This window comes from Alligator mississippiensis, chromosome 5, assembly GCF_030867095.1.
Source record: "Alligator mississippiensis isolate rAllMis1 chromosome 5, rAllMis1, whole genome shotgun sequence".
Classification (NCBI taxonomy): Eukaryota; Metazoa; Chordata; order Crocodylia; family Alligatoridae; genus Alligator; species Alligator mississippiensis.
Window position 1 is genome coordinate 62,415,999 of NC_081828.1, and position 24,710 is coordinate 62,440,708.

Genomic DNA, 24,710 nt, shown 5'->3' on the forward strand with positions numbered 1-24,710 from the left:
GTGCTGTTGCTGTCAAGCATACACCATTACCTGTCAGTAGGTGGAGAGCAAAGAAAGCCGGACATTATCCATGACTACAATAAAAACAAGGGTGGGGTGGATAACCTTTACCACTTAGTCCATATGGCCACCTGCAGATGGAAAATCAGCAGGTGGCCAATGACACTATTTTTCAACATGCTGGATGTGGATGCTATGTCCAGCCACATCATTTGGCTCAGCCACAATGCAAACTGGAAGCAAAGATCATATTTAAGAACATGGCACTTTTTTTGCAGGAGCTTGGAGAACAGTTGATCAACAGACAAATAAAATGAAGAATGATGAATACACATAATCTGTCTAATAGGGCTGTGTGAAATGGCTATGTTTCATTTCAGTTTTGGATCCAGCCATTTTGGAGGACAGTGATTCGTTTTGGTGTTTTGGATCATTGTTCCATTTCAATTCAGCCAAATCTGTTTCGGAGTTTCGTTGCTGATTCAGAAATTCAGCTCGGCTGGGGTGAGGCAGGCACAGCTAGGCAGCTATAGGTTCTCCTGTGGCTCTTCTGGCTGTGCCTACCTCTGCCCCAGTGGGGGGAGCTGTGGGAGAAGCCCCCAAGGCTGCCCTGCTCGGCCCTATCCCCTGTCCGGCCCCAGCCTCCCAGCACTTTGAAAGGAGGGTTGCCGGGCTGTGCTGGACTATTCATGGGGGGCACCTCCAAAACATTCTGAAACATCTGAAACATTTCCAAAATGTTTTGGGTGGTTTCATTTCATTTTGGAGATGTTTCAGAGCCTTCCGTTTCATTTTGGATTCAGTCTTCCGGGCACCAAAACGGGCCAAAATACCTCTGAAATGAAACATCTGCTGAAATTTCACACAGCCCTACTGTCTAAGTCCATCAAGTCTGGTGTGGCTTCCCTAAATTACAAGTTGCCACAACACACCCTAGTAGAACCTTCTGAAAGCATGAATGGACGTTGTGCTTTTTGTCCAAGGACAGATGACTGCAAAATCCAGAAACAATGCAAAGATTGTAACCGATTTGCTTGTGTGCACCATGTGCGGGCCGGGAGCGGTCCGAGGCCCTTTTTTCGTGCGGCGGGCTGTGGCCAGCAGCCCGGACATGCCGGTTTGGGGAAGGCAGGCGGCACGCTAGAATTAGGCACGGACGCTTAGTGGTTGATTTAAGATTATTTTACTTACACCGAAGATGGTCGCTGTGCAGGCAGGAAAATTTGCTTGAGTTGCAGTTACAAAACAAAACAAAACTCGAACCTGCAGAACATGAGGGTACATTGCAATGGGGTTTCGGCGACGGGAAGATGAACAAAAACCTCGAGAGTATGTCGCAATGGGGTTTCAGCGACGGGAAGATAAACCTGCAGGACTCGAACCTGGGTAGAGCTCTGGATTCACTCACACGAAGTTTGCTAGGCTCCGTGGAACTTTGCGCGCAGGGAAGGGGACGTCGAGGGATCAGTCGGTGACGGGGAGAGGCGAGAGGCTGATCAGACCCCTATAGCCTTCTTGAGATACACACTGGGTCCGATAGGCTCCGCAGTGCTTAGAGATCTTCACAAGATGTGAAGTTCTCCTCCTCCTGATAGTCGTGGAGTCCTCCAACTTGGGCGGAAACCGCTCAAGCCTTTTATACGGCTAGCAAGCCAATCGCTAGCCGCCACATAGGAATAATTTAGAACTGGCCAATAGTGGGGCACAAATTTAAATACAAATGGTGGGAACTCCTGGCACCCTGCATTTCTCTTTTTGCAACTAAGAAATGCACCCTGCGAAGAAAGCTATGAGTGGCGGGAAATAATTCAGCAGTGCCGAAGCACACACAAACAAAAATCACACCCTTGGGTTGTGACAAACCACTGTACACCATTGCAGCTTTGTGAGGAATGCAATATATAGTAAAAATAGTTAGGAAATGTTTTTGGAAGTAACTGTTAGTTGGAAAACAGTGTGAACTGCAGACTTAGCAAGTTGTTCATTTACGTTTTGAAACCCTAAAAAAAAGTTTAAATTTTGCTCATAGTTCTAGTTACATAATATTTTGGGTTCAAATCATCATAAATACTCTTTTAAACCACCTGTATGTTTAGTAAATAGTTTTTGGTACATTGATACTGTTCCATTTTGTTCATGTGGGTGGGATAACCAGTTATCCTATGAGACCAACAGTGTTGAATTGCAAGGTAACAAGTGACCCCATGAAACAACAACGGTTATGGTTTCATGAGAATGGATGAGGGTTAAGCATGGTCAAAGAGTCATTTATTCCTTTCTTAACTTGCAGCAGCATAACTCTAAACAACATTATATGAAGCAAGGGTTAGCAGTAAGATATTGTAAAGTTATCAGATCCATAATGTAGGGTATCTGCATTCAATTCTGTGCTAGACTAGAATGAAATGCTGCTCTTAACAGCTGTTATATTCTGTTCTATCAACCACAAGTTAGTTTTGGTTCTTTCAGTGTGGAAAAATTAAAAGGAACAGAATAATACAATGCCAGAGTAATCCCACTAGTCTCTATACAATTATTGCGTATTGACTTCATAATAAATTAATGTAGAAAGTTGTAGGTACAGCTCAACAAATTAGAATGCAGTATCATTCACATCTTAGAAGGTATCAGCAGGGAAGCAGGACAGCTTCAGCTTTCAGGAGTGTTTAACTTTCCACATGGACTTCTGGGTCATATCTAGACAAGCAGGGGCATGTGGTTTGTGGTGCCACAAATCCCAGTAGCAAAAAAAATCCCTGGGAATAAAACATGGCGTGGTGCATATGACATGAGTGTGCGCCAGCAGACACAGAGATTTGGTTTTCTAGGGAGACGCTCTGGCTGCCAGCTACCAACAAGTTTGTGCTGTTCCTATTTTTGTCACTGCTAGCACATGCCCCTGCACATCTGAATGTGGCCTTAGAGGGTAAAATGAGGTTAGAAATGAATCCCCGACCCCAGAACAGGAGACTAACAAAACAGTGATAAATTATCTGTGTTGAAGCAAATAAAGGAAGAACTTGAAAGTCTGCAAAGAAAGGCATTTGTTACATACATTTGAAATTAACACTGAGTAGATCAGCAGGCTACTAATGTTGAAAACTTTTAGATAAATTGAGGAGCTCTGCTGATCCAGAGCCAGTTAAGAGAGCATTAACGAAACATCACTGCCCATTATCACCAACTAACTATCCAGGACTAAAATACTAACAAGTATTTAGTGTAATGGGAAGAATGATTCTGCCCTATTGAGCTAGATAAGCTGTCTAAACATCTGACAAATTTTGCCATGTTTTTCAACAGGTAGGAATGGCTATTTGCATCAGCCCATCCAAGTGCATGCTGAGCCAAATATCAACAGTACTCTGAGGCACCAGGATTGTTTATTGTTGAAGATGAAGGATCCTAGACAGAGACAATAGAGGATCATATGCCACAACTAAACAGGTGATGGAGTAGATTATGAAACTGAGAAAAACTGTGGTTCTATATGAATATTTATTGACTTTTGAGGCCCTCTGATGGACCTTGGGAAATTGAGATCCACTAAGGAAATGAACAGATGAAATGATGTGAAGGGAGTTCAGAAATCTGTACTGATGACCAACTTCCTTTCTCAGCTTTTCACAATCTGCTCCAGTTACTGTGAGCCCTTGAGACAGTTAATGCATAATGATGCAGCAAGGATTTGAAAAAGTGAGGAAAATAATATGCAAGACACCAATCCTAAAGTACTTTAGTCCTGTAGAGCCTTAGAGCTCCAATGTGATGCCTCAGGAGGCAGTCTAGGAACAGAACTCATGGAAAACCAATAGTCCATAGCATTTTCAGGTAGAGCCTTGATGGACACAGAAAGAAAATATGTACATATAAAAAAGGCATGTTTTCTGGAATGGAACGATTTAGACAGTTCATCTTTGAGCATAAGGTGGATGCACAATCTGATAACAAGCCACTGGGAGGCGTCAGGGTGTAGCCAAGTGCACCCAACTGACAACGGTGTGTTATTGAAACTGTAGCATGATAATGTGAAGATCTATTAGTGGCAGGATACACTGAGCAGGGAATACCTCACAAATAGAATCTCACTACTGTTTTATCAACATGTCACAATATTTTGAATATTAGATGGGAAGTTCTAACAAAATATTGAATGTTAAGGAGTTCTACCGGGAGTAAAATGGTTTCCTCTCCTAGCTTGGCTATATCACAAGGAGAAAGTGCCACAGGAGTTTAATTTCCACTCCTAGATGAGGGATCAGCAGTGCACACAGGATAGGATTTTGCGCAGAGGAGATTAGGCAATAGTCTCCATAAATATATTCTTTCCGCCTGCATATAGAAGCATACCTTAGATGACCCAGGGAGTATATCTACTGGTCCAATATGAATGCTTTGTTGGAAGAGTATGAGGTGTATGACCAAGGAGAAAGAGGCAACAGAAGGAGAGTTTTTACCCTCATAAATTCCAAGTCTGGCTTTAGGACTAGGTGAAGTCTGACCTTCTGTAATATGAACTACAAAGTCACAATAGATTATTACTCCAATTTTTGAGGGTGGAGTACCTGAAGAATACTCATGCAAGACCTGTGGTCTTGTAGATAAAGGTACATTTTGGAAGTTATGGCCTACCTAATACAATATACTCAGGTGACAGCAGTATTTTTCAGGAGAATTCAAGTAAGCCAGGACAAGATAGTCTCCTCTGATACCTTGAAGGCAAAAAGGAAAATAAAGGCAGAGCTAACAGTTAAGGCCATCAAAAAACTAATAGAAACAAACAAACAAAAGTACAGAAAGGGATGATTACCTACCAAAGTCACCCAGTTGCACTGCATCTTCTTAGGGACTAGATAGAAGTACAGTACCAAGACTGACCAGAGAATCAAGATTTTTGCTTCCTACCAAAGGTAGGGTGTTGTAGTGCAGCAGAAATATTGCATGAAGAAAGTGCCAAACTAAGCAGATGGCTTATTGTAACAAAGGAGCAAGAAGGATGCTCTGCACAGCAACAGGTTTGGGTGCCACCGCCCTATAGACTTGTATGAATGAATGAGTAGGGTTTTATCATGGGAATAGTATCTTTCTGATGATTCATAACACTGAAAGAAAACATAAAACAAAAAAAAATCTTTTTGCAAATTTTGATAGAGCTTTTAAAGGCATAACAGAACATGTACAAGTCCAGTTATCATTGTAACCAAATTGTAGGTTGCACATTCCAACTATATATTATGTTAATTTATAAGAGAATAACAAAATAGCACCATAAGGAAATTGATTACTTATATTTCTAAATATCATTGCTAATAAAAGCATAGCATTGATTTGTGGTTGGGCACTGGTGGTGAGTTCATTATGTGAGATGTGATATAGACTTCTCATGAAAAGCTGGTTTCTTCCTCAAAGTTCTAACAGTCTAGGTGGATACCAATGCAATTCCTTGGTATGACAGGATGAATTGATAAATGAATTAATAAATTCAATATGTTAAATATGCAGAACTATATGGAATAAATGTATATCTGATACGTAGACAAGTTTCCTTGGGTGAATTTGATATCTTTTATTAGACCAACCCAAATGGTTGGAGAATAGTTATTAAGCAAGCTTTTGGGTTCAAAAACCCTTCATCAGGCTATCTGATACGTATAGTGCTGATATCCATGAGGTAAATTATAGAACCTGCATATAACCTGGAATTTGGATTAATTTGTATATATTTGGGATAATAGTATATCACCAGCATGTCTTCACTCAGGTTAAGACCCTGTGGACATGGACCAGTGTTCTATCTGAAGCACTCCAAGCATGTCCATACTTGCTGAAATCCTTCAACAATAATTCCTGAAAAAGGAACATTTTTAAAGTGCTGCACATTGAAGCACTTCCTGAAATGCCTGTTCTCTGCTGCAGGGTACAAGAGGGGGTTTTCATAGATTCATAGATGTTAGGGTCGGAAGGGACCTCAATAGATCATTGAGTCCGACCCCCTGCATAAGCAGGAAAGAGTGCTGGGTCTAGATGACCCCAGCTAGATACTCATCTAACCTCCTCTTGAAGACCCCCAGGGTAGGGGAGAGCACCACCTCCCTTGGGAGCCCGTTCCAGACCTTGGCCATTCGAACTGTGAAGAAGTTCTTCCTAATGTCCAATCTAAATCTGCTCTCTGCTAGCTTGTGGCCATTGTTTCTTGTAACCCCCGGGGGCGCCTTGGTGAATAAATACTCACCAATTCCCTTCTGTGCCCCGTGATGAACTTAAAGGCAGCCACAAGGTCGCCTCTCAACCTTCTCTTGCGGAGGCTGAAAAGGTCCAGTTTCTCTAGTCTCTCCTAATAGGGCTTGGTCTGCAGGCCCTTGACCATACGAGTTGCCTTTCTCTGGACTCTCTCCAGGTTATCTGCATCCTTCTTGAAGTGTGGCGCCCAGAATTGCATGCAGTACTCCAACTGCGGTCTGACCAGCGCCCGATAGAGGGGAAGTATCACCTCCCTGGACCTATTCGTCATGCATCTGCTGATGCACGATAAAGTGCCATTGGCTTTTCTGATGGCTTCATCACACTGCCGGCTCATGTTCATCTTGGAGTCCACTAGGACTCCAAGATCCCTTTCCACCTCTGTGCCACCCAGCAGGTCATTCCCTAGGCTGTAGGTGTGCTGGACATTTTTCCTCCCTAGATGCAGCACTTTGCATTTCTCCTTGTTGAACTGCATCCTGTTGTTTTCTGCAGCTGTCCAGGTCTGCCTGCAGCTGTTCCCTGCCCTCCGGCGTGTCCACTTCTCCCTATAGCTTTGTGTCATCTGCAAACTTGGACAGAGTACATTTGACTCCCTCGTCCAAGTCGCTGATGAAGACATTAAAGAGTATCGGTCCAAGGACCGAGCCCTGCGGGACCCCACTGCCCACACCCTTCCAGGTCGAGACCGACCAATCCACCACGACTCTTTGGGTGCGACCCTCCAGCCTATTCGCCACCCACCGGACTGTGCAGTCATCCACATCACAGCCTCTTAGCTTGTTCACCAGTATGGGGTGGGATACCGTATCGAAGGCCTTCCTGAAGTCTAAGTATACGACATCCACCCCTCCTCCTGTGTCCAGGCGTTTCGTAACCTGGTCATAGAAAGAGACTAGATTGGTCAGGCATGATCTGCCCGCCACAAACCCGAGCTGGTTTCCCCTCAGCATAATTTGCCCTGCTGGTCTCTCACAAATGTGAGCCTTGATAATTTTTTCAAAGACTTTACCAAGGATGGAGGTGAGACTGACTGGCCTATAGTTGCCCGGGTCCTCCTTCCTCCCCTTTTTTGAAAATGGGGACCATGTTAGCCCTTTTCCAGTCCTCCGGGACTTGGCCTGTGCACCACGAGCATTCGAATATTCCCGCCAGCGGCTCTGCAATGATGTCGGCCAGTGCCTTCAGCACCCTCGGATGGAGCCCATCCGGGCCTGCCGACTTAAAGGCATCCAGTTCTTCCAAATGACTCTGCACCACCTCAGGATCTACGTATGGAAGTCTGGCGCCTTGTTGCTGCCTCTCTACAACCCCAGTGAGAGACTTGTCGTGTCCCTCGCTTAGGAACACTGAGGCAAAGAACTCGTTGAGGAGTTCAGCCTTGTCCCCCCCTATCTGTCACCAATTGTTTCTGCCCATTTAGCAGGGGTCCTATTCCTCCCTGGGCCTTCCTTTTACTCCCAATATATCTAAAAAACAATTTCTTGTTGTCTTTTACTTGGGTTGCCATCCTCAGCTCCATGGTAGCTTTGGCCCGCCTAACTGCCTCCCTACAAGCACGAGCAGAGGAGGTATATTCATCTTTAGTGATCTCACCCTGTTTCCACTTTTTATGTGCTCCCCTTTTGGCCCTTAGGCTGCCCTGGATTTCTCTGGTCAGCCATGGAAGCCTCCTGGCCCCTTTCCCTTTTTTGCCTCGCTTGGGGATCGTCTTGCTTTGTGCCCGAAGGATCGTTTCCTTTAGGCACAGCCACCCTTCTTGGGCTCCCATCCCTTCAAAACTCCTATTCTGCAGTGCTTCCTTGACTAATCGCCTGAGTGCATTGAGATCAGCTTTCCTAAAGTCTAGCACTTTCACCCTACTAGTTACCTTACCCACTCGCCGTCTTATGTTGAATTCTATTATTAGGTGATCATTAGGTGTCTCCCAAATGGCTACCGATCTGGAGGTCCCCTATCATGTCATCTCCTGTTGCCAATACCAGATCCAGTATGGCATTCCCCCTAGTGGGACCATGCACCTCCTGTGTCAGGTGGAGGTCCTGTACAGAGGTTAGAAACCTGCGTGAGCAATGGGACCTTGCTGTCTGCGTCTCCCAGCAGATGTCCGGGTAGTTTAGGTCCCCCATGACTACCGCCTCTTTAGCTTTTATGGTCTCCGAGAGTTGCCTCAGGAGCCCCGCATCTATTTATTCCCCTTGGTGTGGGGGTCTGTAGCAGACCCCTACCACCAAATCCCTTTCTCCTTGCCCCCCATGTAGCCTAACCCACAATCCTTCTACTTCCTCAACCTTGGATTCTGTCTTGATGAGGGTTGATGTATATTGCTCACTGACATAAAGTGCAACCCCCCCCCCTTTCTTCCCCGACCTGTCCTTTCTATACAATCTATAGCCCTCAATATGTACCACCCAGTCATGGGATGAATCCCACCAGGTCTCTGTTAGCCCCACTAAGTCGTAGGTGCTTAGTGCAAGCAGGAGTGCTAATTCATCCTGCTTGTTCCCCATGCTCCTAGCATTAGTATATAGACACTTGAGCCCTGCGACTGGTGCCTTTGCTGCCCCCCCGCTCCGAGTCCCAAGGGGCCCATTGTTTCTTACCTTCTTGTTTCTTACCTGTTCTGTAGTGCTGGTCTCCCCATGGCTTTCAGGTTTCCAATGTTCTCCTTCTTCAGGCTGGGCTGTCCTTGTGGGTGCCACATGGTTTGTTGGTCCACAGCTTCCCCTGCCCTCGTACTCCCCTCCCCCCGACGAGCCTAGTTTAAAGCCCGCCGGAGGAGATCCGCCAACCTAGTAGAAAACACACGCTTACCTTTGGGGGACAGGTGAAGCCCATCCCAGCTGAGCATGTCCCTCGTCGTGATGTGCGGGTCATTGTCCAGGAATCCGAAGCCTGCCTCGAGACACCGCTGCCGAAGTCGCCAGTTGGTCTCTCTGATGCAGTTCTCCTGCCGTCTTCCTCGTCTGGTCACTGGTAGGATGGAAGAGAAAACCACCTGTGCACCGAACTCCTTCAGCACGCCACCCAGAGCACTGTAGTCCGCCATCAGGTGATCGGGGGTTCTCCTGGCCGCATCATTAGTACCCACATGGACAAGGACCATGGGGTAGTAATCGGTGGGCTTGATCCTAGCCTGGATTACCTCTGTCACATCCTGAATCTTTGCTCCAGGGAGGCAGCATACCTCTCGTGCTGAGGGGTCCTGGCGACAGATGGGTCCTTCCGTACCTTTCAGGATGGAGTCGCCTATGACGAGCACTCGTCGCCTCCTCCTCTGGGTCCTCATGGATCTCTTGATCTGGGGTTGTTCAGTATGCCAACATCTTGCAGTTCTCTACTCCCTAAGGAACAGGCTGGATAGCCATTGAGTGCTCTTCTGTATGCTTGGTTGTCCTTGGGAACTTCTGGAGACTGGAGGCCAAGAGGCACACTGGGAAAACACCTCTACTACATGCTTTCATGGTCTTTTTGAAGTGCTCTGGGGTAGGGGGCTATATGTCTGCATGTTGCTGAAGCACTCTGAATTTTGATGTGGAATTTAACACTTCAAATGACTCTCTCTCTCTCTACCCATTCCTTGTGAAGTGTTATTGACACAAATATTACAACTGTAAATGATTAAGTTTGAGGAGGGAAAAAATAGTAGTCCAGTTTCTTTCCCCTGGTTTTCCTGTGATGTAGTTGCCAAATTGGGTGGATTTTGAGTATTTTCATATATTCATTGGGAGCAATAGAAAGAAAATTTTAAAACCAATCTAAATGGGTTGCTCAGTTATAATCATCCAGTTTTGAAGTGGGCAGCACTAAGCTATGTTTCCTAAGAATAAAGGGATTTTAATATAAAGTCTGTTGCTAGGGATGGGCAATGTAGGCATGAACACTGGGTATTGATTAACAGGGGACAGGATGGGGCAGGGATGGACACTAGAATGGATGTACCCTCATGGCTAATCTGCCAGCTACAGGCTTGGCTTATGTGGAGAAGGTTTGAGGATGGCAGTGATGTCAGGGAGGTTCTTGGGTCCTAGCAGTTATAAGTTTTGGGGAAAAGAAATAGGGGTGAAGACAGGGAGGTATGCCACCCTACACAAAATTAGGGGGTTTATTTCTTTTCTCAGCATGGCTTTTGGTGGAACTATGGTGGGGGCAGGTGAGAGGTCATACATTAAAGGCTGTGGAATAAAATTAGACATTACAGTGGCAGGGGCTATGTAAGTTGATGAGAGGTAGTGCTTTCCTATATTAGGGATTGTTTTTTCTTGAGCAGAAGCTTAATGGAGTAATACTGTGAAGTGCAGTCCTGCTAAGGTTATTAATGTTTTGCCATACCTTGTATGGGTAGGAAAGGAATAGAAAAAAGATGCTCCTTCCTTGAATCTCTCAGAATTCTCCTTCCATGCTATTGGATTTCTGTATCTGAAAAGGCATTCATCCAGGAGAAAAGAAGGGCTGCAGTAGATAGTTTTCTATTTATCCACATTATACACATGTAGATTTTAGGGCATAATTTAATATATATGAAGGAATTGAGGTCTTTTTCAAATCCCATTAAAAATCAGTTGAAAAATATCCATTTATTTTAATGGAATTCAGGGGTGGGCAAAATGTGGCCCGCGAGCTGGACGCGGCCCACCAGGTCATTCTATCTGGCCCACAGGGCCCCTAAAAAAAATGTAGAAAATTAATATATATCTGCCCCTAGCTGCCTGTCATGCGGCCCTTGATGGCTTGCCAAAACTCAGCGAGTGGTCCTCCGCCTGAAATAATTGTCCACTCCAGGCTTAGATCCTTGGTCCATTAGTACATCAAAAATATTTCAATAAATTATAATTTTTCTTGCTCAATTTCCCCTAGTGTCTGTGTTTTACAGCATGAATAAAATGTCAAAACTTTAAAAAATAAAATACTGAGTCAGAAGTCTGTGGGAATCTTGTGCCCTGATTGGCTTGCTGAAGATTTGCATAAGGAGCTGTTCAGAGGAGAAAAATAGAAATTACAGATTTGAAAACAACAGTACCTTCTGCAGTGATATGTCTCACGGGCAGACACAAACTGAGCTATAGCGATGACTTGCCATAGTTGAATAATTAAAAGCACACATTATATGGACAGGCTAATTAAACTGTAATGTACATAATTACTTTGGACATCTAAGCAGTGAAATATGGTGATACAGGACCCATTGGCCTTTCTTTCTCATCTTCTGTTTCTCTAAATTGCGTTTGGGTTTTTTTTCCTCTAGATATAGCATGTAGCCTGTCATGAATTTTTTAGTGTTTGTTGTGGACTGTGAAGTTTGGAGTGAGGTTAAAAATTTGGTTGGGTAGATGGAACATTTTAATTATGCATTTACTGGAAGAGGTTGGGAGAATTCACATTTTTTTACTATGCTGTTAACTAAGAAAAGAAAAATCTCATGTGCTACCCTTTTTGATAATGCCAAGAAATCTTCTTAAATAAATAAAAAAGTCACCACGGGTTATAATATACCCAAAGCATAGTCATTTAAACTGCATTATCACTTAAAATTAAAACTTAAGACACTAAACTTGTAATTTTCTGCTATAAATTAAACATGAGCTGACAATTTTATAGCAATTTCAAATAGGTCATCCATCAGCTAATGGATACAATATGCATTTTATATCAGTATTAAATGTATGTTTTAATCAATTAAAATTACTGTTATTGCTCCTGGAAAGTAATATACGGACAAGTGGCCCCATTTTAGGTTTATTAGAATTCACAATTTAATATAAAAATGAAAAAAGAAATAGGTGGTATGATGTATTGTATTTGATGTATTGTCAAAGCATAGAAGTGCTTAGAAAATTATAATTATATAACATAAATTTTAAAAAGCATTTTTTTAAGTAGAGAAAGGGAATCGGGTAATGCCCAGGTAGCATAGAATCTAAGAGAAGGGTTCATTAGAGAAGATTTAGATCAGCAATTTATACTGGCAAGCCCCTCTTTATTTTTAATAATCCATTTTAATAATGTTTTTGTTTGTACTTCAGTCATTCTTTAAAGAAAGGTGCATTCTTATCAGTTGACATGACCATTTAAAAGCATAGCTTTACAATTAAATAGAGCTCTTACACTAGAGTCAGTACATATTTTTGGTACCTAGGATGGTATTTGGTATGTTCTAATATTATTTTATAATAATATAACTGTTCTAATATTTTAATATAATATAACTGTATAATTTTTATATAGTATATTATATATATATATATATATATATATATATATATATATATATATATATATATATATATATATACTATATAAAAATTATACAGTTTAGTATTGTGGTTTTTTTAGATATTTTTCCTATGTTATAAAATGGTAAATGATTGATTGCTTATTTACTATAGAATTACTGGTTTGCTCATTAATTTTTCCAAGCAGCTTCTCTAATATGGTAACTGGAATTAAACAAACATGCAAAAAAGAATCTAAAATTTATTTTCATTAAACAGTACAACCTTAGATGTTTTAGAGGCATAAACTTTTCTTATCAAAATATATGTTTCAAATTTATAGCTAAATGATTTATTTAACTGTGGTTTTAACTACAGCCATTGAATTAAATAGATCATTTTAGGTTAGCTTGGGAACATTTTTAACTATGCTTAGTTGAAAATGACTGGAATTCAGATTCCTAAATCTCTCAAAATGATGACAGTCTCCTATGTTACTTGTGCTATCCTCCCTGCTTGCTTTTATTCATAGGGAGGGAGATGTTTTTCCTACATTTTCAACTCCTAGTTGATTTTTCACCTGTGAATGTATGAATCCAGATGAAGAAAATATGCTGTCTGTACTATATAAGAGCTACAGCTGCAAAGCTAGTTTAGCACTTCAGGAAACTCTGATTCTATGCTTAACTAGTGACTTCCACCAGTTCAGTGGTGTGACTTTCTTTAAAACATCATCAGCAAATATGCACTGTGAAATGGTTCACCTCAGCTCTGAAATGTATTACGGTCTGTATGATTGATGGGCAATTATTAGATGCCCTTGTCATAGCAGAAGCAGAATCTTCAGCTTGGGTATCTATCGTGGTTCTCCAGGGTTGAGAATATTCTCAAAAAAATGAGCTGCATCAAGTATATGATGTATCCTTTTCTTTATTGTCTGCAGACCATATATACAGTATGTGGCCTATTGCTCCATATTTAGAAGCTTGACCTCAAAAGTTATTTTATTCTTCACTGGTTCTTTATATAGAGTAGCATAGTTTGCAACTCAAAACGTTTCATGAAGGCTTTTAGATTTAGCATATTTATTATTTAAATCTTTAGAAATTTTAAGTAGTTTAGTTTTTCCTATATTTTGTATTATATTCAGATTTCATTTTCAACAGGTTTATTTTAAAGAAGAGAACCCTAATGTAATCCAAGTAATAAAAACCCAGTTTTAATTTGAACAAACCGGATTTTTACTTTTATTAGAAAAAGTTTCGATTTTTGATGGAGACTTCATGTGTGGTGTCTGGCTGCCTTGGCTGGCAGTGCCACGTGGGGCAATGTCACTGGTTGCACCAGCAGAATTTTGGTAGTTGGTCTGGCAGCAAAATTGCATCTATTTTTTTTTTCCAATGCCCCCTATCTCTACCCCTGCTGCTCCTGGGTCACTGCCTAGGGCTAGTACTCCAGTTGCCCCCTCTTCATTACTATTGATTTTTTGGGGGTTGAACTTCAAGTATCCTATGTTTTAATTTTCTAATTCTCATTTGCAGTCATCATAGGAATTATTCTTATGGATTTATTTAGATTGCAAAAAATAAAAGAAATAAAAAAGTATATTTATTCAATAATGTAATAAAAACACTCCAGCACCTTTAGAAAACTGAAGTGTCATTTTTCTCTTTAGTGCTGATGATGGCATCTATTAAAGTTTATAGTGCCTGTAACCAATAACTGAGGGAAATACAATCATACATTGTTAGAGATCACCAATATTTTTTTTTCTGAGAATCATTTGTTCACTGAAAGTTTTAGTTTAAGGTACATGAAACTATTTGCAGATTTTACCCAAATACAGTCAATAGTTAGAGGCAAAAAACAATGGTTTGTTTTGGCATTTCTGAAGTGAAATATTTCACTGTTTTGGATTAGATTCACGAGGGAACTTAAGTGTCATTTACAAAACTGAGAAGGAGAAAGAGACGTTGGTAGTGCTTTTGCTGCCCCATGGGTAGCGCATGCATCCACTATGTGGAAATCCAGTGATTCACAGCAGTGATTATAAGCTGGATGCCCCCAGTTCCTGTCCAGCATCCTAACTGAAAACCTGAATATTCTGGGGTACTGGACACTATACTCAGTGTCAAAAATGGACAAATATTAAATATTCATTTGGCAGAGAGAAAGAAAGTGATGTTGTCTCTGAACTAAAAAAGGAATTATTCACAGAGTTCCAAATTACATGAACTTGAATAGAGGTGGCAGTAGTACATGTTAGCTTATTGATTCTTAAATTTCTTCAGTAAAATTTTTCTCATGGATAATGTTGGCTCCTATCTTCAGTCCTAAATATCTGTAGGTTCCCAGATGTTACTTGTTTACACTCAAAAGGCAACATTTAATAAACTTGCTCTAATGCAATAGGTGTGGCTGCTTGATTTTTATCCTTCATTTGCATATGTGTGCTGTATCCTTTCTCTTATTTTTTTTAGTACCCTTTTACTACTTACATATAGCCTTTGCTTCTCTCATGTTTTCTAGTCATGTGGTTTTGGTTTGTCCGCTCTTTTTGATTTGCTGCCCTTCAAAATTTAGTGGTGTTGCCAATTGAAATTGTTTTCATTTTACACCAAATCAAACCTGACAAAAAAAATTTGATAAATTTCAGCCTCTGTGCAGCAAAAGCACAAAAGGAAGTTCTTGTTAAAATTTATGTAGGCACCAGTAAAGTTCCAATGTTGGCAGAGCCACTTGTACATTTTTCTTCATGGGTTTATTTCAGTTGGGTGAATCATCAGTGGTCCAGAGAGCTTAGTATTAGCTAGAACATTATACAGTATATCTAATCATTATGGCAAGACTCATCCTACAAAATTCCTATTCCAGTGGCTAAAGCTCTGATGAAGTTACCCATCATTAGTTGTTAGTACACAACAGGAGGGTCCAGTAGCCCGTAACTGTTGTGATACAATCATTTAATGAACTTTCTGAGTGTTTTCCAAACAGGTGCAAAGCTGCATGACTTATAAAGGATTAAAAATATATTTAAATACACATAAGTAACAGCACAATGCCTATAAAATATTAATACATATTTTATAGTGCATTCACAAAACATTATAAATGATAAATAGGTGACAAGAGATGCCCTTATAAAATATTTACTGTGCAATATGTACATAGTTATACCATAAACTGCTCAAGATGCATTAAGAAAAACGGAATGGAGTTATCAAGGTTATACTAAGTTATTTATAATGAAACATGTAAGTACTAAAATTAAGTATTGCATATGATGACAATAGCATGATAAGTTAGAGTCAGATATGGAATAGCCCCCTGAGATGTTCCACCTTCTCTATAAAGAAGCTCCAGGGAACATTTTATGTCACAACATCACATTTTCAACCTGTGGAGCACAGTAAGAACAAAATGTGTTCATCATGTAATTCCCCTAATGGTCTTTAAAGATGCACACAAGGTCTCAAAACATAGTTTTGAAAAACCAAGAACACTTCTATTGTTAAATGACAAGCATTTTAGGTACCAGTATTTTGCTAAGATATTAAAATTAAAATTTTAAATTCTACACATCTCCCTCTCTTTATCCATGGCTGATGAGTAACGTTTAAGCTTCTGCTTCATAACTATTTGTGAAAGAAATATGATTTGGTAAGGATGTTATTTATAGATAATCAGTGCATATGATATGTATCCCCATGATAGTTTAGAAAGGAAAACATCTTTATGTGGAGATGTTGAGTTGTTTCAGAGTGTTTACTATTTGCCGGAGGCCAGGAAGAATATTTTTTTCACCATAATACTTACTTGGCTTTTAGGTTATCTTTCCCTTCTTATTCTGAAACTTTGGACATTGTAGGCACAGACAGGAGTTTTCAAGCAATCTGGCCCTTGAAAGTGCGAAGCAGCTAGTATTCACTTTGGATTTGGATTTGGCCGACTCAAGGGACAGGCAACACCTGGTGAGTAGGGTTTTTTTTTAAACAACTGGAGCTGGGGATGGGCAGCCATGCAGGGGCGGGGGTTGGGAGCTAGTTGGGGAAGCTGGGGGAGCAGGCAGAGGATGAGGCCTGGCAGGCATCCCCCCATGGTCCTCTCCCTGCTCCTCCAGCCTCCCCTCCACTGACCCCTACTTACCAGCATGGAATCCAGGTCCAGCTCCCTGCTGCAGCCAGCGGGGACTGCCTGAATCACTGAAGCTCTCCGAATTTTTTCCAAATCAATTCACAGAACTTTGAATCAAGTCAGAACTTTTAATTGGTCCTCTGATTTGATTAGGATTCAGAGATTCAGCCACCAAATCAGGCCCAATCTCCTTCAAATCAAATCAGCACCTGAAGCTTCGCACAGCCCTAATGTGCATGGCTGCAGAGCACTTTAAAAATGGTTGATTGCTTGAAAAAATAACCCTGGTTAAATCAGGTATTACATTAAGGTGTGCAAAAGCAGAGCACCTTAGGGAACTTGTGTTTCCTTTAAGGTTAATTTTTCATATGTGGGGCAGGGCTGGACTGAGCTGGTGCCCAGCTGTGCTGCCCCCCAGGCTGTCCAGGAGAAGGAGAGGGAGCTGTTAGCTGCTGAATGGCAAGAGCTGGGGGGTGGCAGGTGAATGGATCCCCCTTGCCTCGTGCCCTCACAGCTACCACAGCTGGGATAATGGGAGGAGCTGGGTCAGGCCTCTGAGGTGAGGGGGCTGGCACTGATGGCTGCTGAATGGCCAGAGTTGGGGGGGGGAAGGAATGGAGCCTCCTTGTCTCATGGGCCTGACCTGGCTTCCCACAATGTTTCAGCTGTGGTAGCTGGGGAGGCCTCAAGGTGAGGAGGGCCCATTCCCAACCCACTCTCCCTCAGCTCTAGCCTTTCAACAGGTGGGAGTTCTGTGCTGGTCGCTTGCTCACATCTACTGAATGGCCAGAGCTGAGGGGGAGGAGGGGGAATGGAACACTCTTGCCTTTGGGACAGATCCAGCTCCCTCCAATACCCCACCTGGGGTAGCTGAGGTGGGGCTATGAAGCAAGGGAGCCCTGTTCCTCATTCTCCTCCCCCTCAGATCTGGCCAGTCAGCAGCTGGGAGCTCCCTCGCTGACATCCCTGGAGCGGTCAGGTAGGGCTGGGGTTGCAGTTATGGAGCCTCTTGGGAGGCTTCTGGAGTGTTCCCATTCACTGCCCTGGCCCAGTCCAGGCTGCCTTGCTGCCATCCTCCCACTCACAACCCAACAGGTGAACATCTGTTGGGTCAGAGGGTGCTCTAACTCATGGCACTTTGTTATGCGCCATAAGTTAGAGTGGGGCCCTAATGCTTGTCAGCTAGTGATGGAAGTTTAGGTGGCATGTACTGGAACTCTCAGAAACCAACAAGGTGAATAGCTGAAGGATCTTACTCATGAACTCGGGGACAAACTGATCACCAGAATTGGGATTAGGAGGAACTTTTCTCCTGTGTTATATTGGCATGGAGAGTTAGGATTTTTTACTTTCACCTATATACAAATGTGATATTCTTTGAGGATAATTTAAGCATATTTTAACTTAAGAATTTCCGTGACATTAAAGTGACCAATGCATTAGCAGTGTTCTCACTTCCACTGCTCTTTCCCTTTTGCAGTTTGCATACTGTTGTTTTTTGTTTTTAATAGAGTGCTTTATGGCTGTGATGTACAAGATGGTTTGGTTTTGTGGACACTTTTAGACAAACAGTTTTCTGAGAATGCATGAAACTGGGCTTGATGGCCTGGGAAGCCCTTTCCTGTCCTTTGTTCCTATGACTGTGCGCATCTAGCCCATTTCCTCTCTAAATAAGCAATAACAAATTCTAATATAATTTGATACTCTTATGGGTCCTTTCAATTTCCTTGCTTAATTGCAGTAAGCAACAAGCATGAAAGGAGTTTCAGAGTTTCAGATATGAAAATTATCGGAAATAGAAGATATAAGAAATTGAAATACTATTTCAAATCAAATTGGCATACTACTAATAGTCATTATGTTACATACGCTTTCCCTTGAAACTAGGACTATTATTACTTGAAAGAACTGTTCTTCATTAGCTAACATTAATATGGTTGTAACTGTAGGTATATACTGTAGGCATATACTACAGACCACCAAACCAGGGGGAGGAACTCGATCTGGAGTTCACCTGAGAATTGACTAAGGCCACATGTGCATGTGCACATGCACCTGACATGGTCATCATGGGCAATTTTAATTATCCAGACATCTCCTGGGAGGAACACTCAGCCAAGCTGGATTGGTCATGATCCTTCCTGACCTGTGTTGATGAGCAATTCCTGACTTGAGGTGCATGGGACAACCAGAGGTTATGCTCTGCTAGACTTGGTCCCAGCCAAAGGAAATGACCTGGTGACTGACTTAAATATAGAGGGAAGTCTGGGCAACAGCAATCATGAAGCTATTATGTTCACTGTCCGATGTAAGGTAGACAAATCTGATAGCAGGATTGAAGTCTTGGATTTAAAAAATGCAGATTTCAATAAGCTTAGGTCACTAGTAGGGGAAGTGGTGTGGGGCCAGAGACTGAAGGCTAAAGGTGTGCACAAAGATTGGTTGTTCCTTAAGGACACGATCCTTGAAGCATAAAGGAAGTCCATGCAGAGAAAAGGTAACAGGGAAATCGCAGTCCTCTTAAGAAAGAAGAAAGAGAAAGAGACTTATAAGAAAGAAGAAAGAGGCTTATATTCAATGAAAGCTCAGGGCAGGCCCCAAGGAGGACTATTCCATGATGGCCCACAGTTGCAGGGAACAGATAAGAAAGGCTAAAGCAGCGACCAAACTTAGATTAGCAATGGGAATTGAGGACAACAAGAAGTCCTTCTTTAGGTACATAGGGAACAGGAGGAAAACAAATGGGAGTGTGGTGGCATTGCTCAACAACTCAGGATAGCTGGTTACCAGCACCCAGGAAAAAGCTGAACTCCTGAATGACTACTTCACCAAAGTCTTTCACCGGACCAAGGGGAAAACAACACCAGGTAGAGTACAGGATGAGCATGGTAGGAATAATCAACTTCCTACTATTGCCATAGAATTGGTGTGTGACTGTCTAAATTTCTTATTCATATGCAAGTCATTGGGACTGGGTGATCTTCATCTGAGAATGCTGAAGGAGCTGGCCAAAGTCATTGTGGAATCCTTGGTGAAAATCTTCCACAACTCATGGTGCTCTGGAGAAGTCCCTGAGGACTGGAAGAGGGCCAATGTTGTGCCCATCCACATGAAGGGCAGGAAGGAGGACCTGGGTAACTATAAGCCAATCAGCCTAACTTCTAAGGAAAATCCTAGAAAAGTTCATCAAGTAGTCTATCTGCGATAAGCTTGCAGAAGGTAAGATTCTGAATGACAGCCAGCATGGCTTCATCGCAGGCAGGTCTTGCCTTACCAAGCTCATCTCCTTCTATGACCAGGTAACTTTCCACCTGGACACAAGAGCAGGTTAACATTGTATACCTAGACTTCCAAAAGGCCTTTGATTTAGTATCCCATGTTGTTCTCATGAGAAAATTGGAGGATTGTGGTCTTAACTCTGAGACAGTCAAGTGGGTGAGAAACTGGCTGCAGGATAGGACCCAGAGAGTCATAGTGAATGGATCTGTGCCATCTTGGCAAGAAGTGGGCAGTGGTGTCCCACAGGGGTCAGTGCTTGGTCCAGTACTTTTCAACATCTTTATTAACTATTTGGATGTGGGAGTGAAGAGCTCACTGGCCAAGGTCATGGATGACACCACGTTATGGGGAAGCATACTTGACGATAGGCTACAGATTCAGGTGGGCCTAGGCAAGTTGGATAGCAAGATGGGTGGATCAGAATCTGATGAAGTTCAACATCGAGAAATATAAAGTGCTCCACCTTGGGACGAGCAATCCCCAACACACCTACAAGCTTGGCAGCACCAAATGGACTAGCACCATGAATTAGTGACGTGGGGGTAATAATAGACCACAGTATGAATATGAGCCGGTAGTGTGATGCTCTAGCCAGTAGGGCAAATAATACTCTGGCATGCATCAATCAATGCATTTCCAGCAAAACCAAGGAGGTGATTCTTCCACTGTACTCAGCACTGGTGAGACTGTAGCTGGAGTACTGTATCCAGTTCTGGGTCCCACACTTTAACAAGGGGATGGACAAGATTGAGAGAGTCCAGAGAAGAGCCACCCATACATGGGTGACTGGTGCCTCCCAAGTCTGGTGGGCACCAGATTGCTGACGGGGGAAGGGGAGTCCCCCAGCAGCTGATCACTGACTGGGGGGGGAAGGGGGGAGTCCCCCAGCAGCCAAACGCTGAGCCCAGAACCACCACCAGCAAAACCAGAAATGCATTTCCACCATCACTTTTGGGTGCACAGCCAATCTCAGGGGGTGCACATGTACCCCCTATGCATCACCAATGCACCCGTATGGTCAGAGTCTTACATGGCAAGCCATACAAGGAAAGGCTGAGGGATCTGGAACTCTTCAGCCTGAAGAAAAGAAGGCTGAAAGGAGACCTGGTAGCAGCTTACCATTACACTAGGGGAGTACATAAAAGGGTTCGGTAAGCAACTGTTCACCAGGGCACACGAGGGGAAAATTAGGAGTAATGGCCATAAACTCCCGGAACACCAAGTCAGGCTTAACATTAGGAAAAACTGAGTCAGGGTGTCCATACTGTGGTATAAGCTCCCTCCAGAGGTGGTGCAATCACCTACCCCTGGAAATCTTCAAGAGGAGACTAGACAGTCACCTTGCTGGGGTCACCCTCCTGCCAGGGAGGGTATGGAATGCGAGATCACTTTAGAGCAGGGGTGGTCAAAATGGCAGATCCAGCCAGAAGCTGGATTCCATTTCCCAGCAAACCCTGCCTGTGTCACTGTGGCCAGTTTCTATGGAGACCCCAGTAGTGGCAGCACTGTGCTAGTGTGGGGCTGGGGTTTCCAAGAAGACTGTCACCAGCAGCACAGGCAGGGTATGTGGCTGGGTGGGGAGCTGCTCTGGGGCTGGGATCTTGCAGTGGTGACAGCATGGCCCAGAGCCAGGGCAGAGCCATGATCTGCTGCCTGCACACCCCTGCCTGAGGCATGCGGGCTGCAGATTGCAGCTCTGATCCAGCTCCAGACCACACTGTGACTGCCACAAGGTCCCAACCCTGGAGCAGCTCCCTGCCCAGCTGCATGTCCTGCCAGTGCTTCTGGGGCCGGTCTCCATGGAAACCCTGGCCCCATGCTGTCAAGGTGCTGCCACTTCTGGGGTCTCCATGGAAACCAGCCGCAGCGACACAGGCAGGGGCTGCTGGGAAATGGAGTTCGCCATGGGCCCAATTTGGCGTAGGGGCTGGACTTTTCCTGTCCCTGCTCTGGAGCTGGAACACTCCAGTTTGATACTCCCCCTCCATAGCATCCACCGTTGGAGACAGAACACTGGGCTAGATGGACCATAGGTCTAACACAGGATGGCACTTCTTATGTTCTTATATCAAGCATATGTTGGATAACAATAATCTTTTTCTTATTACCTTTTTCAAATAAATGAAAGCTTGTGTTCCAAAGATGTGAGGAATCCCTATGTCACTGTATCAAGTTTTTTCAAGAAGCTAATAACTTTGGATTTCTTTTTTACTTATTGTGCCAGTTTAAAGTCCCTTATTCATTGGTATTAGCACCTGGAAAGAGAGGCAATTTTTTTAAATTAGATAGGATACCTTGTACTGTTTCATCCAGCAAGTCTTCTGGTTGAAATTTTAAAATAGAAGTAAGTGGAATGTAACTTGTACATGGACTGCTGTGCAGAGATTGATTTCTTGCCCTAATCTCTGCAAAGGTGCATACAAACTGTGTTTGTGCTGAAATAGTTATCAAAAGAAGTCAGCTGTATCATGTTATATAGCTAGTTAATGATGGAAATGCCTGCCTAAAGGACAGGAAGTAATACCAACTGCTGGAAAAAATAAGGAAGATGCAAAGAAAATACAAGGTTGTCATAAATGGAAGAAGGCAAAGTTAAATCACGTCAATCTAAGTATATGAACCCTCTGGTTCTCCAGTTTTGGAAGGCCTTGTTGCCTATTAAATTAATCATGGAAAACAATGGTGTTATATTGCCTCTCATTTTGCAACCACATTGCACAGTTCAAAAGGAAAGGAATTGTCTCTGTATCTGTTTGCACACAGATTCCGTACCTTTTGTTGTGGTCAGCCTTTGAAGTTAAGTGCTTCAGCTTTTGGTACATTGCTTCATAGGAAGAAAAATGATTTTATGTCTTTGATGGTGGTGAATGAAGTAACAGTGTTTGGGATGGGGGATAAGTATAATAAACACATGGAGGTAGCAGGAGGATAATCACTGGAAAGCCAATAAAAAAGGAAGGAGTCTGAAGTTGTGAAGGCAAGTCGACATTCAGGGGATATTGATAATATTTTTTTCTGCTTTAGAAAACCTGGTTCAAATTTACCAATTTAATAAATGTTTTAAATAAGCATAAATATTAACTGAAACCCAGAATTCCTTTTTACTAGCTCTCACAGTTATAGGGCTAACTGTATCTCTGGACTCTGAGTGTAAGTCTTCAAGTGTTAGGTCATGTGTTTTTATCTATTCTATTCTTGGAGAGGCCCTGGAGAAGTTTAGGGACCACTGGGCTATACACATGCTCCAGGGTGGAGGGGGCGGAGGGGTCCTTTAATTAGAGCAGCTCTGAGATTAATTGAAGCACCTGCATTTGAAGAGCTTTAGTTAAAACACTCCCACCGTGATTTTGAAATGCAGGGGGGCTGAATACACATGACACGGAGGCTGCTGGAGTGTGTTAATTAGCATGCTTCTGTAGACTCACACCAAACTCAATTAATTGAGTCTGATCCAATGAGTGCTAATTAACATGCATCAGAGTAGGGGTCTGTCACATGTATAGGTGCCCATTTGGGCTTTACCCTATGGGAGTCTATAACTAAGAGTATCCAGTGTTCACATACCTTCTTAAACAAAAGCATTATTTAGCAGTGGGAACAAATCATTAGAGAAAAAAATATTTCAAAATAGCAAACAGATGATTTTATTATGAAACTTTGTTTTACCTAAAGTCTTACCATCCTTAAGGAGTAAACGAATCAGGTCAAACTTTCTTTAGATACCTGCACCTACTTTGTCTCTGAAGCAGTGATCAGGCCTTTAGTTTCATTTAAGTAGCTATGCTTGGAAGGACTGTAAAAATAAATAAATAAATAAATAAAAAAGGACCCTGTAGTCAACATACAGTATGGAAAACTGTACAGTGCTAGCTGCTTTAAAAGGGGAGGGAGAGCTGCTTGAGAGTGCACAGTAGCAGTTATTATGTTATGTCTGCATGATTCTCTAGTGATGGAAGTAAGATGACCTGCCCTAACTTTGATCTTGAATGAAACAAGATTGAAGTTGGATAGCTTTTCTATGCTTATATCACTACAGAACCATGCTGGGGAAAGAGCCAGATCATTACAGTTCATAATGGAGGGTGTTTGATTTTCTCATGCTTCTAGGCTTTGTTGATGACCACATAGGGTTGGGTATGAATCTTCCCCCCTGTCCTGTTGCTCGAGGTGTCATGTTTCTTTTTTTTCTTTTCTTGTTTTTTTTTTTGGGGGGGGGGAAGGGGATAAGGGGATAGTTTTGTTTTGTTTCTAGTTTTGTGGGGGGTTTTTTGTTATTTGTTTTTCGGCCTTCTTCAGAAGCCAAAGACTGAGGATTTTGTGGCAGTGGCTCCTGCTGGGTTTAAAACACAGATTCTCCTGGTTAGAGGGTCTTGCCCCTCCACACAGGGTAAGAATGATCACCACATTTGGGATCCGGAAGGAATTTTAACCCATGATCAGATCGGCACAGACTGAGGGGGAGTTGGCTGCCTCCTCTGTAGGAGGCATGGCCTTCTTCTTTGAATCTTTAATGCATTTTAACACCCTTGCACCAGCAGGACCACCATTGTTTCCCTAATTTGTGTGACTGGTTAGGGTGCTTTTGGTATCTTTGGGTAATATGCCTTTAGTTGTGCGACGGGGTTGATCATATTCTTTTTAGGAATAGGTTAGATAAGGATAGAGCCTTGGGTTAGTATGACTAATGATGATCTTGTCTGGAGCAGGGGATTGGGCTAGATCTCCAGAGGTCCCTTCCAGCCCTACTTGTCTATGATTCTATATCAGTATCTGTAACAGAGTCACGGCTGCAACTCTGTTACTAAGAAAGGGCGCGGGCACCTCCACATTGAGAGAAGCAGGCGA

At 42.7% G+C, this 24,710-nt stretch overlaps 1 long non-coding RNA gene across 6 annotated transcripts in view; it reads left to right on the forward strand.

The window, feature by feature from the left end:
- LOC132250820 (uncharacterized) overlaps window positions 1-24,710 on the forward strand; it is a 372,117-nt gene that overhangs the window by 172,777 nt on the left and 174,630 nt on the right. For 5 of the 6 annotated variants that reach the window (XR_009462457.1, XR_009462452.1, XR_009462454.1 and 2 more), the window contains exons 2-3: window positions 3,304-3,447; window positions 16,321-16,423. This is a non-coding gene — a long non-coding RNA (uncharacterized LOC132250820). The remainder of the gene's footprint in view (window positions 1-3,303; window positions 3,448-16,320; window positions 16,424-24,710) is intronic. The other variant, XR_009462453.1, reaches the window with a different exon arrangement.